Source organism: Gymnogyps californianus, chromosome 27, assembly GCF_018139145.2.
Source record: "Gymnogyps californianus isolate 813 chromosome 27, ASM1813914v2, whole genome shotgun sequence".
In the NCBI taxonomy this organism is placed as follows: Eukaryota; Metazoa; Chordata; class Aves; order Accipitriformes; family Cathartidae; genus Gymnogyps; species Gymnogyps californianus.
Window position 1 is genome coordinate 65,698 of NC_059497.1, and position 19,941 is coordinate 85,638.

At 38.0% G+C, this 19,941-nt stretch overlaps 1 protein-coding gene across 2 annotated transcripts in view; it reads left to right on the forward strand.

Moving 5' to 3' along the window:
- The first annotated feature begins 320 nt into the window (after positions 1 to 320).
- The window catches only part of NGF (nerve growth factor), a 34,926-nt gene continuing 15,305 nt past the window's right edge, over positions 321 to 19,941 (forward strand). The window contains exon 1 of one of the 2 annotated variants that reach the window (XM_050911480.1): positions 321 to 416. The gene's annotated coding sequence lies outside the window, so the exon portion shown is untranslated. The remainder of the gene's footprint in view (positions 417 to 19,941) is intronic. The other variant, XM_050911481.1, reaches the window with a different exon arrangement.

Consider the following 19,941-nt stretch of genomic DNA (forward strand, 5'->3'; position numbering starts at 1 on the left):
AAGACAAAACATCCCTTAAACAGGGTTTCAGTTCTTGACAGTGGAACCAGGAAGTTGGAGGTTTTTCTCAGTATTATGTATGCATAGTCATACAACCAGTGCACGCTTTGAAACTTTCACTGCACATCTGTGCATCACTGCATGGACTAGGCACCAAGCCAAAGGCTGAATTCCTACGAGTCCGTGCAGCTCCCACACGTTTACAGCACTAGGACCCAGAGGGAGCTTAATTTCTGTGAGTCAGTGCAGCTAGCTGAGCCCTGAGAGCAGTGAATGAGGCTGCAAAGGCAGAGGGAATGTGAATGGCTCTTCTGGCTTGGGAAAGTGTCCACGGACCGGGGTGCTACAGACGACAAAACAGCTTGGACAACCTTCCGGATTCCCTGTACCCCAGCGTCCAGTGATACTGCTCTGAGGTGAGTGACCCCACAACAGTCAGTTTTCACAAAGCAAGTAATGCAGCTGTTGCACCAGTTGTGGAAGTTTGGTATCTTCAAAATTAGCCAATGTGTTTTTGCTGTACAGTGATTTTTGCTCTCTCGAGGAGGAACAGATCAGATGTCTTTGAAATATGGAGTGCTCGCTGCTTAAAAATAGCATTTGCAAGAAAAGCGTGGTCTAGTGAAACTGAAAATTGCATCTACTAATGGCAGGTTAAACTGCACGCACATCTGGAAGGCATTCATAAAGCATTTGTGTTTAAGCTTAAAGCTTGAAAAACATCTTTAGTAAGAACAGCTTAATCTTAGAGAAACGTAAGTATTCTTCTCCTTCTTTTTATCCAGGTATATGAGAACTTAAGTTTTATTTGCATCATACAGCAGTTACACCTATATGAAATTTCTTTACTGTCTTTGTTCTGAATATTAAGGCTTACTTAACACTTTCCTTTTTTTTTTTTTTCTGTGATAATTCTACTCTAGATAAGAACTACTTTCTTTCTTTACTAATATAAATAAATAGGAATTCTGGTAAATCAAAGCATGACTGGCCCAAGGGAGAAACCTTTTAGCTATAGGCAGAGCAGTAGTTCACTAGAGACTGTGTATCCTCTAGGATGTCCACTTGGAAAAGCTTACAAACTCCCTGCTGCCTGCTTGTTAGTGACAGGATGAAACTGACAATGTTTATTGATTTATACTGGGTGATAACACTGTTTTAGCTGATACACTAGTCAGAGACAAAAATGGGGGCTCCAGTTAGGGAGACAGAAGGAATTTGTGTGCTGAGAACAAAAGTGTTTGTGCTTCAGTTGCTTTCGTCACTTTAAATTCTCCTTATATGCTCAAGAAGTTTTAGAAAAACAGCGAAAGTGAGCGTGCTTGTCAGGCTGGTTTTTCCAAGTTGTCACAACTTCGAAGTTGCATTGTAACTGTTAAGACAGATAATTTATGGGTGTTTTCATGCATTAGAGTATCACAATGAAGTCTTTTGGGCACTTTTTTGCTAAGACAAAATAAAACGTCACAATTATCTGCAAAAAGATAGAGAGGAAGCTAACTTGCGTGTACGTTCATACTCTTTGCACTTCTGAGCTGCTTCAGGTATTATGGAAAACAGGATTTTTAAAATAACCCTGACAACTACCATTTCAGATATTTGTCTCAAACTCAGAAAGTTACAGTATTTTCTGCACTTTCACAAAGAGATTACAGTGATGGAATGAAGAACCAAATAAACTGGAGTGTTCACATCAGTATGATAAGAAAGATTTGGCCTTTAAGTATATTAATAATTATATATATGAATCATTTTCTAACAAATCTCAGCAAAGTCTTGAGAGGAGCCCTCCTGATGAATCTGTGCAGTAGAGCAATAGTGATTTCACATCTTGATCAACCCCAGCCACTCACCCTAAAGGGATCTGTCAGTCTCACAATAAGGTAGTAAAGACAGTAACTGGCTTTCTCTTTCTCCTCCTCTTAGCTAAGTAGTGTCCATTTTCTCAATCAAAAGCTTAAATTATCTTTTCAGATGTCTTCATTTAAGTTCAGTGGAGAATGACAATGAGCACAAAGGATCATTCTAACCCACATGCTAAGTAAACAATTGTTACATAGAATAACTAGGCAGTCTATGCAATCACCGTAAAATGTTAATGTAAAAAATCAGGTTAGAAAAATACCTAAAATACGTACCCAGATTAGCATTTTCAAGTGTAAAATGTCTTTCTTTAACAGGACACCTAGAACAAGGGTCAGATAGGACACATTTAAAAAGTAGATTATTTCAATCAATAGAATAAGTCCCATAAATTCCCCTACTGCTCCATGGCTTTGGCCATATAAAAATGTTCCCTTAAACGCAAATTCTATTAATTGGTTTTCTGTTTCTTTACGAAATGCTTTTAGGACTAACAGAATATTGAATACATATTAATTAGCATTAATTGAATTAAATTAAAGGCATGTGGAAAAAATACTGGTAATTTTAAGAAGTTAACATAATTCTGCCATTTTTTTAGTTTGTATTTTAAGAACAAACTCTACTGATAAAAAATAAAGGGTTAATCAAATTAATGCTTTCATTCCAAAAGATTCAATATTCTAACACCAAAAGTCAATTCTGGGTTGGTGGGTTTAGAAATATTTGTCTATCCTTCAAATCTCAGTCCAATAAAAGCTAGTGAAATTCAACTCCTTTCAAACCGGCTGCAGCAATGGTGACCTCTGCTGGCAACTGCCCTCTCATGAAAAGAAGTTTTAAGGGCTTATTCAGAAAGTGACCATGAACGAAAACATTTATTACATCAGCTAATACACTTAGAGAAATCTAAGATAACACCTCTTCCCACGAAATTTGCCTCATGGTAAAGAAAGTGAAAGGCACATGTAACAATGCTACTACAACTGCATTTCTTTCACAGTAAGAAGGAAATTCTCCCTATGCTGAATTTGACTTGAGCCCGGTCACAGAGGCCAATGTATTTAAGAGCACTTCTACAACAGAAGTGTCTCCCGCTCTGGGACAGACGTTCTATGGGATGCCTGTGTCTTGTTCTCCTGACACAATGCCCTTTGTGCAGCTCTGCTGAATTCATTAAATATTTGCGCGTGTGTGTGTATTTATACCTAAAATTAAGTGGCCAAGCCAAGCGAGATCATTTTTGCTGTTGCCAAGAGATCGTAGTATCTATTAATGTGAGTTATGTGCACTCTTATCTGCCCGGTTCCACTAATACTAAAGCTATGTAACTTGGTGGAAAGAAAATCTCAGACCCTCGATATAAACCTATACTGTCCCCACATCCTGAATATTGCTTGTAGTTCTGGTCATCATTTACATCTCAGAAAAAGAATAAAGTAAAACAAGAAAAGGTGCAGAATGATGAAAGGCCTGGAACATTTTCCATATTTAGAGAAACTACATAGATTACGATTTCTAAGTCTGGAAAAGAGATGGCTGAGGAGGGATATAATGAAGATATTTATAGTCATAATTGTCCTTAAGATGTTTAAAAGGAAATGGCTGTTGTCTTGTCTCCCAGTTCAAAAATCGAGGAGTGGGAAATAAAAATAGCAGGTGGCAAGTTCAAGGCAAACAAAAGAAGGTGGTTCCTCTCTCCATGCATAATTGAGCTATGGAATTCCCTTCCACAGGATATCGTAGCTCGCAGGGGTTAACAGTAAGTAATCAGATATACTAAAAGCAAAGACACTACCTGTGGTTCAGGAAATCTGTGATTCAAAAATGACTGCTGAGTGGGAGAGTATACCAAGGAGATGATCCCCATATGGTTGCCCTATTTGTACACCACTCCCTAAACATTATTAGCTACTGCAGGAGACAGAATACTGACCTGAATGAACTTCTGTTCTAGTACAGACACCCCAACCTTCTCCTCAGTGTTACAGCCTGTCAAATACTTGACCTATCCTAGCAAGAAAAAAGGTGACTGTGGTATTTACTATGGGTTGCTAGTTCGCTGATGAAAGAATGGCGATTCTAGCAAAACGAATAGGTAAAGATGGCATTCTTTATATTTTTGTTCAAGAGTTAGGTGTAGGCATGTGTTCATGTAAGTTTCTACTACAGAAAGCCATTAATGCTGAGATTTACAGCTATTCAGGCAAATCAATGTCTGAACAGATTAAGACTGAGATACTGGAGAAAGGCCTATGAAAGTATGTAACTGGTTGATCTTGTGAAATTCACTAAAATATACTGCAAATAGGGAAACAGAATTTTATCTCATATCTTTGTGACCTGTTTATTTGTGGAGCTGACACTTTATTTGAAACTCATTATTGAACTCAAATCTTTTCTAACTGCTTTCACAAAAAATATTATACAGACATCTAAGTAAAAAGTAGCATGGAAATATTACATCATTAATTACACTGACAATATACCTTTCACTTAGAGAACCGCATCACCCTGCAAAATGCAAGAGTCCAGAGAATGGCAATGCAAACAGTAAAACCTGAACACCAAGGACTGCCAGCATATTCTGAGGTTGAAAGGCGGAGACGTGAGATGTCAACCCAACTTTGCTAACCTATCCCCAAGTGTAGCTGACTTGCTGTTGATGCATTAAATGTGTTTTTCAGCCTGTAGCACACAAAAAGGAACACTACAATTACAGAGAACTTCCTGTGCATAAAAGTGGGATTTTGTGCCCACAAATTTTGCTTCTCACAGATTATTAAGTACTTGCAAATGAGTTACAATGTACTGGAATATTAACACCTGGCACTTACTTGTAAACAATTATGTGGACACAGGAGAAGGGATGAAATCAAATTTAATGGATACACAAATGAAGACATAAGATGCTGACTGCATCGGTAGAGAGTTGGGAAGTCACCACGGATATACAGAGTTGGCTACAGCAATTCACTAGTCAGCACGTCTCTGAATGCATTAGCTCCAAATGAAGCACACCCAAGTACACCACACTGCACAGTTGCTTTCATGTGTTTAGAAGAATGAGAGACAGAAAGATACAGTAATTGACTACCTTCAGGCATAATTGTCTGTGTGACTATATTCATGTGAAAGACATTTAGATTACACCATTACTGTTCAGCAGGAGAAAATATGCAAAGCACTGCTCAGTATTTTGAGCCTGCATACAGCTATTAAGATGAAAATTGCTGTATGCATGTAGGCCCTACATACATATATACATGAACAAGACTTCTCTGGCATACTATCTAAATCCAAAATGAAAATGACTGCATGAGGTAGTTTGAAATAACATGCTCGATGGCGTGACTGCCAGGCTTCTGTAGCATCATTTGATTTTCCTGTGCCACTGTTCAATGAATGAAACACCTCTGACTTTTCCTTATCTTGGAGGCAATGTTTATTTGCCAGTGAAGAGCCTTTCTTCTTTTTTTCCTAGGCTCTCGCATTTACAACAATGCTTTGAGATTTTATGGCATAGTAGTTGACACTATCAGATGACCCAAATCAAGACCTATCAGACTCACATTCTCTATTGCTGGGATCAGTTTTATCACATGAACATAGCTTCCACATTTCATAGTGGTATTCCCTGCAAGAACCTGTGAGATGGTGACAACACATAGCAAAAATCCTGAGGAACTGCCTGGCCTGGCAACCCAAACCCTAACACAGTCTCCCCTCAGTCTGACAGTCCCTACAAATATTTTCTGAATACAACTCTGATCACCGTCAGAAATCATACCTGCAGTAACCAGACCACTTGATGTAGTTCAAGACTTCTTTTGTTCAGGGATTTTCTAAAACTGAACATTGAACACAGACCACTGAACTGATTCCAAAAAATCTTTCCCTAATTTATGTTCCTGGCTCCAAAATCAAATTTCCTGTTCCCATAGGGTCCGTAACAATGTGCTAATAAAAGATCAGATTCTGCTCCCATTGACTTGTTACGTATCAAAACTCCCATTGATTTCAATGGAAAAAGATTCAAGCACAAAGACAGAAAATATCAAACAGAAGGTAAGACAATTTGTTTGACTTTGTTTTGGGCCTTGGTTTACATATTATTGACAAAATCATAATGACCATTTATGTTATCCAAATATGAAGCTCCTTCCAGGAATAAAATGAAATGAATGAATAATCGATAAAATGAATCTGCTTCTTACACTCAGGGTTGGTCATTTATTTTGAACTGCCATATTTGTGAGAAATGTTGCTGCGTTAGAGTATGCGACAAAAATTGATTTAGCTCAGTTAGTTGTTAACTGCTCAGAAAACTAATAAAAGATTAGACTGTTTTTGACAGTTCTGACCTACAATGAGTAAATTAGCCCAGTATAAATACCACTGGGAAGTAGATAATTTCTTTGACAACTTTCCATCTGCTAAGTATGGCTTTGCTAGTCTAAAAATTACTGTTTTGATTTTTTCCTATTCTTAATCATTTCATATTTTTCCCTCTGTATTGTACAGGTATAAAGGTAACAGATTTTTTTGTGGTCTGGTTCACTGATTTACTTTGATTTTCTTTATTTTGTTCTTTATGAGATCCAGGCTCTTGAAAAAGAAAAAAAAAAAAAGTTCTTCAGAAATTTTTGTGATGGAAATTTGCCAAGCACCTCATTGCTATTTATTACTTTGATTATGATATGTTTAACAGCTCTGGCTCACGGAACATGCGTTTTTCTATTTTGAAACATAACTTTTATTTTTTTTGAAGCCTTTATGTGCTGGATGACTCAGGTATGAAAAAAGACCTGTGTTTGTTCACAAAGAGATTTGCCCTGTGGTGAATGACACAGCCTGCATTTTCCGAAATGCATCATTTCCTGCTCATTATTTCACGATCCTTTTGAGACGCTCTATGTACCAGCCCCAGACCAGCAAGGTGTTTAAGGCACATGCATTACCACAGCCATACAAATTGCTCATTTGAACTATTCATTGCTTAACACATTTCAAGAACAACTCACAATTCTGACAAACATAACTATAAATTCAGCCCTACGTACGAACTGTACTTTCACTAATCATGAAAATGATTACACTGTGGCCTTTAGGGAGGGTCAGCAGGGCATGTCAGCTGCAGTGGGTCAGGAGGCAAGAATTAACTGTCAAGCTGTGCAAGCATGGATGTCTTTTGTCACTGCAGCTGTCCACAGCCTTAATTTTCTGGTGCTTTCATATTTCAGACTGAAAATTAACAGTTCTACACAGCAGCCTTTCAACAATGGCATTTTCCCTCATTAATAATGGGCAAGGGGGCATAGAATAGCTATCTCCGAAAATGTACAAATTTTTCATCTTATTTAGATGTATGAAGCAAACTTTCTAACTGCAACTGATGGACTGCTACATTGCACAGTCTGCAGGCAGCTGCTGCTCAGAGATTTGTGACTTCATAGGACAATTTGCTTCAGGGCAGGATGACCTACAAAAGAAAGGGCAATTTTTTTCAAAAGCAGCTACTAATTTCCAGTTAAACTGTATTTGTGTGTCATATTTAGGACCCACTTAGCAGGTTCTGAAGCATCTGAAAATCAATACGGAGTTTGGGAGTGCAACAGCTTTGGAAATTTGATACCAGGAACTGAAAATTGGGCATTTAAAAACTGAGATACCTACAAATGATGTGTTCTATAGGGCACTTGCTAAGAGAAGTATGCTAACTTACATTGCATTCCATATCAGCTTCCGCTTGCATTTCTGGAGTTCCCTAGGAAACAAACTGTACATGCTGCTTTTGTGTTTAAATTTGTGTCCATTTGTTCCTAAGGTTTCAGTAAGTTAGAAACAAACAAAAGAAATGCTTTCAAATAATTCACATTTAGTAGAGTTTCATACTCCATTCAAATTTTACTGCTGTTTACAGATCTCAAGGAATCAAGTACACTATGAGCGTGAAGTGCTCAAAACCTATGAGACAAATACATATGCATGTAATCTTAGAGGGATTTAAATGTTCTGAATTACATTAGCACATTAATTCTTTTGAACTAAATATGCACGTGGATATAGGGATTGTCACTTTTACTTTGTATAGCTTCATTGCATTAAATTTGAGTGATTTTCGGATTCTCTAGAACGGCAATGGATTCCCAAGTAACCATTGACTTTATTCTGTTTTGTACTAATATATCAAGCTTCCATAGGTTTGCTAGGTTATAACTTCAGTAATCCAAGTATAGGCTTATTTCACTTCCATTTTTTCTACCAGACGCCTTGCCAGATAATGATGTTGCACACATGCCCCACATGAATAAGGGGAGTACTCCCTACTGTCTACCTTGCACACTGACAGTGGCAACACTTTGCATTGCAAAAGTTACAGCTTTCTGTCTGAATTAAGAAAATCTCTTAAGAGTCTTTTGTGGTCAATGGATATATGCTCCTTATGTATAGGTAAGAGAACAGGAAATTCTGCATCCAAAATTAGTAACGTAGAGGGTATCTTAAGTTTTGCATGGCTTCCTGTCTTTTTTTTGTGTGCTAGCACTTCATGAACACAAGTAGAATTATGGACACCACCTACAGCATCATGTTTGACGAGTTTCTTCAGATTGCTGATCACCAAAAAACGTCACATTTGTATACTTTTCTGTTTGTTTCTGATCTCCTAAGAATTCTTAAGCAGCAGGAAAAATAAATGCATAGTTACATCTTTTTTTTTTTAGTTATTGCTACTGTCTTCACACATCTAGAAAAGGACTAAGCTTTGTGTTGAACTTTCAACATGGAAAATACTTCAAAGTGACAAACATAAATAAATTTTGTTAAAAAAACAGTATACAGAACAAATTAAGCAAGTCAGTTATACATGGTTCCCTGAGAGGAAGATGGCCTTCAAATATTGAGAATAAGTGTAGAATCAAAGAATAAATCAAATTGGAAGGGACTTCAGGAGGTTATCTGTCCAGCTTCCTGCTCAAAGAAGGATCTATGAACCATTTACTAGAAGACTAGGATTGGGTAGTCAATAACAAGCAGCAAACTTTCTGCAATATTATTTTCTTGGATAGATGTGATCAATGCAGAATTCTGGGGATGAGCAGAGTACAGCCATACAGCAGCTCTTTAAGGAACTCAGAACCAAGGAACAGCATTATGGGTGACATTCAGTCTCCTAGGTAAGACTTCAATTGACTCCACTGATGAAGGATGATGTCCATGTGATAATGGCCTGTATTTATTACTGTTCTGACACCTACAAGGTTTTCCATATGAGAAGCCACCCAATCTTTCTCACATTAGTCAGTCTGGGGTTTTTGGTTTTGTTTTAGGGGTTTCTTTTTTGCTTCTCCTTTCCAGCTGGCTGCAGTTCACAGTCATCAGCTTTGGTATTTTCTCTTTTTATCATATATTGCCTTTGACCAAGGGTTTGGGTTAAGTGCTTCCATCACCTATAAAAAAGGTACCCTTTCACAGGCTAGATTGTTTCCTCACTATTTGGCTGCTGTATTGGGGACTGGGCCCAACTCTTCAGCTCTCCGCACTACCATATTTTTGAACTTAAGCAAAACAGTAGAAGTCCAAAGGGGCTTAAAATCATGGGCAGATTCAGAAGGCTCAGATGCTTGGCGCCTCTTCCACTACAAAAGCTAAGTGCATCAAAGGGAACCACCTGATGACAGGTTCAATAACAACAGAAAGCAGTTGTTTGCACACCATGTAGTTAAGCTGCAGAACTCCTAGTCACAAGGTATTTTGCTGCTAAAAATGTAAATGGATTCAAGGAATAGCTAGACAGGTACTTGGAAGGGAAATACACTGAAGATTTTAAACACACAGAAAACCCCTCTGGCAGAGAAAGCTGTTCATCCAAACACTGTAGAAGGATAGGAGAGTGGTTGGAAAAGTACCACCATATGCTTATCTTGCTCTTAGACACTTGCTTAGGGATCTTCTATTTGCCTCTGTCAGAGACAGGATCAACAAGGCAAGCCTTTCACCTGGTCCAGCACGGTCATTCTTATGTATTGACAGTATGTTAAAGGGGTTCTCTTTAATGGGGAACAAGTTCATTATTCTTTCTTCTGATCACAGTGTTAGCAATTTTATTCATTTCCCTCAGCAAAACTGATCATACTAAATGCACTTCTTACCTGGAAGGAAAAAGTACACAAACTGTGTCAAGAGAATTAAGTAAGTACAGAGAGAAAATTGCCTCTTTATCCTGTTTTAACTCTTTTTACTGTGAGTACAGCATGGAGCCAGTTATTTTTCAATCAATTATCTAACATTCATTCAAAGTTGTTTTATACTCACTTATTCCCATTATAAAGAGTCCCGTAAATAAGGCTGGTATTCTTTGTTCATCTATGGATGACATTCCTCTATATTCCTACCACATACTGGCTGTTTCATAACGTGTTGTTTGCTTATGCTTAGTTTACCAAGCAATCCATAATGCTCTATGAAAAGTTTTTTCCTCTTCTTTGTCATACTTTTCATATTCACATTAATTGCAAATATTATTTGTTGCTGCAGGTCACAGACAAACATGTTAAATAGCTCAGGATCTACCCTTCTCTGTTCCTCTGGGTTCGTATTTTTACTTCAGTCCCTTCACCGTATTAAAACAAGCAGTACAATAAGTAGCAGAAATAATGAAACCTTGTTCTCTGTGGTGGTCAGAGTTTCTGGTGTCTACTAAATTTGCAAGCACCTGTGAGGTTTGAATAACTTTTAGGACATACAGGTACACGTCTGCCCTAACATAAATTCTCTAATCAAATGGACCTCTAACACCACAGCTTTTATTTTGGTCAGGACCTCTACCTGTCCCGCATTTTCATCAAACTTGTAGAAACACATTATCTTTAACATGTTATCTTTATGCAGAAACCTGTTAGCTTTAAAACCTCTAATCTTCTGCCAGGTATGATCGACACTCAACAATTTCAAGGGTCATTGGGTCAAGGGTTCACAAGACAGTGTCATTTCACAAGTGTCATTTCTGTATTAAAACAGACTAAAACCAGGTGATGCTCTTTGTTGAACCCAGTTTGAAGTCTACACAGCAACCAAGAACTGTGTACTCAGTTACGCATTGCATTTGTGTAGTGGCTCATGTTTTATTTACAGAAATGTCAAGCCACAGAAACTAGGCATGCTTTTATCTTCCATGTCAAGAATCCTCTCCATTCCTCTCCTTGTTATTGGTGTTTCTTATCAATGCTATAAATATTCAACATCTATGTTTTTGTTCTGCCTAGATCCAAATCCTCCCTGCCCCAGTCATTCTTGCCAAACCTTCCTCTCATCATTTTCTCAGGCACATGCTGTAAACAGAAGAGTGCAAAGGTTCACTGCTCAGCCTCACTTTCCAGGACACTTTATATACGCCAAAAGTGTGAGTTTCTGGCTTTGCCAAAGCATGCAGAATCACATGCATTAGGGAGACTTTGATCCATGAGCTCTCCCTAGATGCACATTCCTGCACTGTAAACTGCCTTTGTGAAACAGACTAGGGTTGTGAAGGACTGCTCTAAAGACCACTTTTTTTTCTCTGTGTCTTTTGAGAGAGAAAAGCATGTGGCCCTTTCCTTCTCTTTTTTCCCACTCCTTTTCTACTTGAAAGCAAAAAAATTAGAAAACTATTTAATGAACTGTAGAATTTCTTATCTTTGTTCAACGTTTCAAATTTTTAAAAGAATTCAAGTCTTTTGAATTCAGTCTTCAGCACTTGACCCATGATCGTGCCATCACTTGAAAGTGAAAGGAAATACTTTCTAAGAAAATAACACATTTCCAATGCCACAGAAAAACTGATGTAATATTGTTGGCCAGATTTAAAGTTCATCTCTCTACCTTTGAAATAAAACAAATTTGCAAAAGCTCATTTCCAGGTGACATATATTTAAACTCTGAGATTGTGCACAGAAACTAGGTACACACCTAATCATCAAAGCTTCCCTCTGGTTTTGATTTTAAGCAGGCAGGAAATGATCTTGTAAGGTGTACAATTGATTATCTGCTTTGAACCTAATATTAATCCAAAAAAACCCCACAGAAAAGTGGAAATATGCTAAATTCAAACACAATAGGCCTCTTTAAAAAGATTTTTAAGTCAGAAACCTGCTAGGCATACATTATTTAAAAAAAAAAAAAAAAACCAACAGCTTATTTTTCTTGTGTTAGACAATCTAAAATTGTCATGTATTCATCACCTGATGAAAACTGCAGTAAAAATAGGCAAATACCAAAGAAAAATCTATTCCTAATGCCATGATTATGACAACAATCTGTGGAGTCCCGCTCTTCAACAGCATTTAGGATTTTCATACTATAGATCACATCTGGCTACAAATGTCATCTTTTGTCTCTTTCCACTGTATGCTCATGCATACTACCTTCCTTCCAATTCAGAATAAAATTGCTTTCTTCTATTACGATTGTTCCTGACAATTGATTCAACAGACAAAAGCATTAACAATACTGTAATAAATACGACGAGGTGCACATCAAATATCCAGACAAAGGAAATATGTGGTTACATACGGCGTTAAGTGATATAATGACAGTGAATTTCAAATATGTCAGGTTATTTGAACTAATATCAGCACACAAAACATGGAAATACAGATTTGAAATCAGACTTTTCTTAATGCTTTGTGGAGCTAAAGAATGTGTAGAGTCCAGACATGGTACGCTGTCCTGCCTGCAGAAGAGTGCCAAAGACTTTGTGAATGTGTTCGCTTGGCACTTCACCTACTGTGCAAATGCATACGTTTCATATAGGATGCAATTTCTGTTTTTCACTATGGGAAAATATTTTTAGGTATTCTGTTCAGGCAGTTGTTCTCGTTCTGTCCTGCACACTGTTGAGTGATCTGCACTAAATTGAAATACAAACCAGAGTCATAATGATGTGGGGAAAGGATTATGCATTTTATTATGCTTCCTCTATTGTGACTAATGACTAGACCACAAAGACCAAAATGATATCAGATAGCTCATGTGTATCACCAGCAGGTTCCCAGCTGACCACAAGTTGTAGGTGCAATATATAAGCTTTGGAGTAAATGTGCCTAGATTCTTTATGAAATCCAAATACTGTTCTTCTCAAGGTTGAACATAAAAGTAGAAAAAGAAACAATTTTTGGTTTATGTTACTCAGCACAGAACACCGGAATTGAAAATTAGTATTATACTCTGAGTGAGTTAGTAACAACTTTTACTTGTTAGTAAAAGGTCCAGTGTGAATTTGGGATGAGAATTTATATCCCTTTCCACCTTCCCCACTCATATGGGGGAGCTCCAAATTACCTGTTCTGGAAGCAATGCAGCATGGACTCGTGGTAAGGCACAAAGCAGAGGAAACAGAAGTGAACTCCGAAGAAGAGCTCTGACAAAACCCTTTAACCTCCTCCTCCTATTTCCTTCAGCTTTATTTCACTTTTCTCCCAGCAATGCCATCATTCAACAAATCATAAAATAAAAAGGAAAAGGAAGAATCTACCATTTCCAGCATTTGTGTTGAGTGAAGCCTTATCGGCATGAGATAAATTTATCACCTTGATCCCCTGGGGAAAAAAAAAAAAAAATAGAAAGAAAATTGCTTACTTTGTAATAATGGATCTTACCTAAGCTTCTACCACTTGCTTTGCACAGTCTGTGCTACATAGTATAGTACAGCCAGATGAGAAAATGTTTAATCCAGGTGCATGATTTGCAGCCAGATGTCTGTGTTACAACTTTTATCTCTATATGATTGGTAATTAAAGAAGACTACTGTGTCATATTGTATTGGGTCACAAAATGATTATGAATACATAAACTGTGACATCATATTAAGGTGTTAAGTGTGCTTGGAATTTCCGGTATTACAAATGTAACGGAATAGCTTCACATGACAAATATCAAATATTCATCAAAGCAAGCAGTCAGTAAAATTGTGCAACCATGTGGGTGCAGGAAAAAAGATGATTCATTTACAGATGTGCTGATGATAAACTTTTCATCATTGCACACAACCTGGGGCACATCAGGAACCAGACAAGTATTTAAACAACCACCATTATTTTCAACTGGACAAACTCTTGCAAAAAATTTGACATAACCTGTCTTCAGCTCCTATTTGAAACAATTTTTGCTAGATGTAAGACACAAACCCATAGAAATATCCTTTTTGGATTAATTCTCTAAAAATAATAACTGAAAAACCTACCGACTTAACTCTAAAATACCCCATTTCCATTCCAGGTGTGATTTTTGCTGCTAGTAGTAATATCTGCAAGAGGTTGGGTAGGTTGGTGTTATTTATCTTTCTAAAAGCTTCTAAAAACTTGTTTTAATTCCTAGAGGCTCTGCAAATTATCCGTCCCAGAAACAAGGTAACATTGCAGCATCGTTCAGAAAGAACGTGAGAGAGGGCAGGTGCCATGTTCCAGTCTGTTAATCTGTACATTACAGTGTAACCTAATGTAAACCTATAAAATGGAAATAAAGTTCTTCTACTTGGAGGGAGCCCTAGTGAAAATCTTCAAATTATTGCAAAGAACAATACAAGTTTTCAGGAAGCAATTAACTGCTTGACTGAGAATATCCCTACTTTTTATTTCATCTAAAACTCACGGGTGATATTTTGAAACATTTGATTGAACTCAGTCACTCAGTCTTGATTATGGTTTGGCATTTCCCTCTGTGTGGGCCAATCCATAGGGAATGCCATTCATACCAACACTGAAGTAGAGCAGGATGACTCAGCTGATTAATCAGCTTTCTTTTTTCTTATTAATAAGCAAGTATTTGGCGTCCCCAACTGCTAAAGTGATCACTGTCAAGCTCATGTTTTAACTCACATAGTTTTGGTCACCCCTGACTCACATTCTAAGAGAAGGAAAGTAACCTGTAACCTACGATGTCTTACACAGCTATATGACTGATGAACACAAATAGCAATACTGCACCCAGTGTTTTCTGTTCACCGTAAAGTCCTTGTCATTTGGGGGAGAAATGTTTCCGTTCCCGTTGCTTTCTGATCAAGATTTGTCCCTAATTTGGAATCAACCATAAACCCAGGGTTTATGGGTTCTGACAGCAGTATCAATTGCTATCTAGACAAGTAGCTACTGAAACCAGAGCACCTGTATTTTGCTAAATAAATCTAGCCACTTCCTTAGCTACAACATAGCACAGAATCTGCAGATGAGCCATGTCCCTAATTTCCAATCCAAAAATTTGCTGAATTTATTAACCAAGTTAACGGAAGAAAAAAAAAAGGCTACTTGTAAAAATCTTAAGTAAACACGGAGATTTTTTTTTTCTTTCATTAATAGGTAAATTGCAACAGAAACGCAGCCAATGTACAAGTGAAGTATGTGGTCATTGTCATGAAATGCCTACAACGTAAATGGACTTAATGACAAAGTTAAAGAAATCTCAATTAAAGGCACAATGATTCCAGACAGACAAAAAACATCACTCTCCCAGCTTCCCACTAAGTAGGTCTCCAACCATGGAAAGGTTGCCAGCTACGGGGAACAGTTTAGAAAGTTAATGACAGTAAAAATGGGATTCACTGGAGACTGTAATCCTAACTCCAGTAAGCACTGCCAGAGGCCTGACATGAAGAAAAAAGTACTATTTCAAGCAAACTGCAAAGCCAAGGGAAAGATTAACATCTGTCAGAATCAGCTACAGATGAGATCCTTATTGATCCTTGAATGTCATAATAATTTAGAAGGGCTAAAAGGAAATTTAAAGAAAATAACCACATATCTGTGGATTTGGTTTGTTAATTTAAAATACCTTTCCCTACATTTCAGCTATATATTTTCAAATAGCTGTGTGTGATGTAGCTCAATGTTACATGGCAGAAGAAGTATTTCTTTCAACTTATTCACTGTCAAGCTTAAGTCTTGTATGAAAAGTAGGGACAGGGAGCAGTTTTGTCTGCTAGCATTGCTGTTACTAGCCTCCAAGCCATTGATTTTCATGTTTAGGCTATGTTGCTGCGGATTTTGTTTCTGCCTTATCCGTGTTTATCCCTATTAACAAGATTAAGACTTTGCTCACATTCTTCTAATTAAAATGCTGTAATTCTGGGAAGAGAATCCAAGTCTTCTTTTAGCAGGGTAATCAGTATATCTGTGAGTTCAACTTACCATTTTTTAACATCAAAGTCTGCACAAGGATAGCACTGCTCCATGCAGGCCGTAACTCTATCCACACTGGTTTGAATAACACGCTCCATTTTGTAGTAGTGGTATCAACAGCATTTGCATACCATAGCTAGCTGCAGTGCTGCCTCAAGCTGATGAGTTTACAGGTTCTGGAATTGCCATCCTTCTCAGTAGTTTAAGCAACCAAAGGCTCTTCACATCTTGTCATGCTAGGAACATATGTGCATTTGTCTGCAATATTTTTCCCTTACTAAACTGGAAGAAGCACGATCTGAACTTCAAGCTGTATTGCACTTACCAGCTGTAGCCTTCAAATATTATTTACAAGTTATTATTTCTGTAGCTTCTCATTCCTATAGCAAGTTACCATTCCACAACTTTCAGAAGTACCTTCTCCCACTCTGACTCCTTCCCCCATATCTTCTGTAAGGTATGTGATACAGTACTAAAAGAAGTTTTTGTTTAATCAGCTTCTGCAAGATTGTTTTGATGAATGCACAGTGAGAAAACTTGTTACAGCAGTTTAGTCATCCCAGTTCCAAGAGTTCACATATTCGATCTATTGATTGTCCTCACTATAGAAATGGAAAAAAGGTTCATACCTAATATAACAAAAGACAGCAAGGAAAATAATACACCGGTAAACACAGTAACAGTAATCTTCTAATCCTGGCCTACTTTTATTAGAATTCCCACATTTCAAACTCTGCATACCAGGGAAGCCAGTGAACCCCACAGAAGGTTGAAGTGTGAACAGCGTAAAGACGTGCAACGACATCAGCGATTAGCATCGCTTTGCAATTTAGGCATTCAGATTTATTCAGACTTAGAACAAGGCCAAAGAGAGTTCTAGAAAAAGTAGTAGAAACATTCAAGTGCACAATTAAAAGGAAGGAGATTCATCTTCCCCATTATACTTTTGACTATAGCAAAAAATGCATTTAGTAACCAGATGATGCCAGAAAACAGAAAATGAACATGTAAGAACCCTACAAATGTTCCTAACGCAAGTGTATCGCCAAATGCAGATTTATAAGAATTGCTGAGGCTGACAGGTTAGTCCAACTCCCTGTTTCCTGTTCTTAAGCAGAGATTGCTGAAGCCTGAACTTCATTTAAACTGCTCTGCACTTTGTTCTTTGCTTAAAGGATTGCCATGTATAAGGGAGTAAACAGTACGAGAAAGTATCAGATCTTCGCTTTACAAACACTTTTCTGTTTAACTGTCATTTTGCACAGAATAACTGTATGACCAGGAGAACTGTTCAAAGACACACACATTTACTTCAGAGACAGCTGTGGACTCCCAGCAAGGGAGGACATCTTGCACTCTGTATCATCATTCACTTCTCTGCATATTACACTGATTGTTGTTCAAGCTTTGTGTCAGGTGAGGATGTTGCAGAGTGGTCAGGCTCCAGAGGCCGCTGGTTCAAGATCCAGAAAAACCCCTTCTCACACTTAAATGTCACCTTAAATTTCATTTCACCTTAAATGTCTGGGTGGGGAAGAAAAACCTCCTATCTTAAAACATTCACAGCAGCTGCCTCCCCTCAAACTCTGACACAATACAAAGACAGAAAACTCCTACTCGCCCACTGCTCACTGGGTCTGCGCCCAGAAGCCCACACCATACAGCTAAAATATGGACTCAGTTCAAACTGTCTTTGCTCTCTGGGAGCATTAGTCAGATTTTTTGTGCAGCAGCTGCCTGACACATTCAGGATCCTGGGAGCTTTGCACAGTGCAGAAGTTTGGACTGTATTTTTCTAGCCTCATAGGTTTGGTGTCAGGGTCTCAATTAAAGCAGAGTTGAGATACTCAGAGCATAGGAACGAAGCAACCTCCTAAATCAAGTCACTGTGCTTACTTATTCAGCACAAGGAAATGCAGTTTGAATTAGTTTTTCTGAATACAGATTTTGTTGCTAACGTACAGAATCCACTACATTTTGTTACTACCTCTCTTTATGGTTGCCAGCAGTTATCCAGCATCGCAACTATGCAAGTCACTGTGCAATGGGTTAATACCGTAATGAGTAAGTATCTTCCACAGAAGATGACAGCCAAGACGCTTAAGACAATAAGAGGTCCAACATGCACTGCAGCGAAGATTGGGTAGGGCAGCAACTCTGAGGCAGCTCGCCTCAATGTGTGAATGGAGAAGGCAGGGAGACTTGCAAATAAAGGAGAGGACACAGTCAGAAAGCATGTGGAGCAGACAGCACTTGGACCTGGAGAGGACACAAAAAAGAGTATGTCAAGACATAGGCATGACCAGGGGCAGGACTGAGTTCCAGAGAATATGAGATTTTACCAGCAGGAATATATTGCTTGGTCCTTGAGTGTGCTGCCCAGCAAATCATTATCAAATCAGCACAACTGTTGCACAGAACAGCTGTTCTGCTTAGACAGGGAATGCACAGGTCTGTCTGGCCCTGATGGAATGATTTAGTGCAAGTGCATATCGTGTGTGTTTGCCACTGTACCACTTAGTCATAGTAGCAGTCACAGGCTGGACTTGGGGATGGTAATCCCATTCTCCTACTGCTTTTTAATCCATTCATTCCATTAAGAAAGGTGCCAAAAAGGATTATGGTAAAGACAGAAGGAACTGGTACTCATATGGATTACAAACATTGACAAAAACACATTTGTTTTTCTACCACTTGAGGCACACACACAAAAATACAATGAACAAATAAGGAAAATAAGGCAAATAAAAGAGTGCAAAGAAATAGGATTTGTTTCTCGAACATCCTGAACACTTATACAGAGCAGCTTTGCAATGGTTTACTCTGCTGCCAATTAATCAAGACGATCTTCTAGGCTGGGAACAGTTCAGAACAGAAAACATACAGGAAAAAAAAGTAGGCATGGAGCATTTTGCATAATGTCAACACATTTACACAGAAACGATACTTTAATCCTAAGTAAGTACCAAGTACAAACATATGAAGCGTGAAAGCACACAGGTAAAAATTCCAGCAGCATCAGTTTACAAAACAGCTGTCTCTTCATAGAAAATGATGTAGCATCGTTGCATCTGAAGTGCTAGAACTCAAAGATGAAATCCTATTTGCTTGCTTCCTTTTTCTGATCATGTCCAGATGAGCCAAAGTATTAGAACAAATGGCTTAAAGGTCTAAGCAATAGCAGGAGCCTCGTGTTTTTCTTGGTAAACTACCCTAGATGTCAGGAGACTCTTATTTCTCCTGTAAGAACTACTTGTGCTTCCCGAGAACATGACAACAGTTACACAGATGATACTGCAATCTGATAACTCTTTCAGTGTTTCTGTGGTTTACTTTGTTTTATTTGGCGGTGTTTCCAGATTTTTTTGTGGACAGCTCTACTACAGACCCTGTTCTTAGGAGATTTTACCCTCTCATTTCAAAATTGCACCAGATTTAAAAGGGTCTTGCTGTGCAGAGAAAGAAACCCCTTTTTTCCCCCTTCTTTAGTAACTTCCAATTTTTAAGTCACCAGAGACTACTAAAAAGCCTTCAAAGCTGAAAGTTTTTCTTGCACCCAACTAAACTATTTGCTTAGTTTAGATGGCAAAACCCACCATATTTCACATCTCTGTAGTGGAGTACTTAGGAATTCTAAGGAAATTGTTTTGAACGCAAATTAAATGGGAAAGGCAGGTGGAGTACAAGCGTTTGAGCATCACTACATCTTTACAATCTTCAGAACAAGCTCAGGCTTTGCAATGAGAAGATATATAATTATCTGCCCAAATCTTTGCATGTCACCTCATTTATAGCAGGACACAGCTCGCTGTTCTCCATTGCTCATGTCCAGTAGTCATCTAGAAATTATATACTTCTCAAATTTACAGGATATGTCAAAGAATACAGAAGTCAAACCACTAATGAGCAACAGCCCAATTACTTAGTT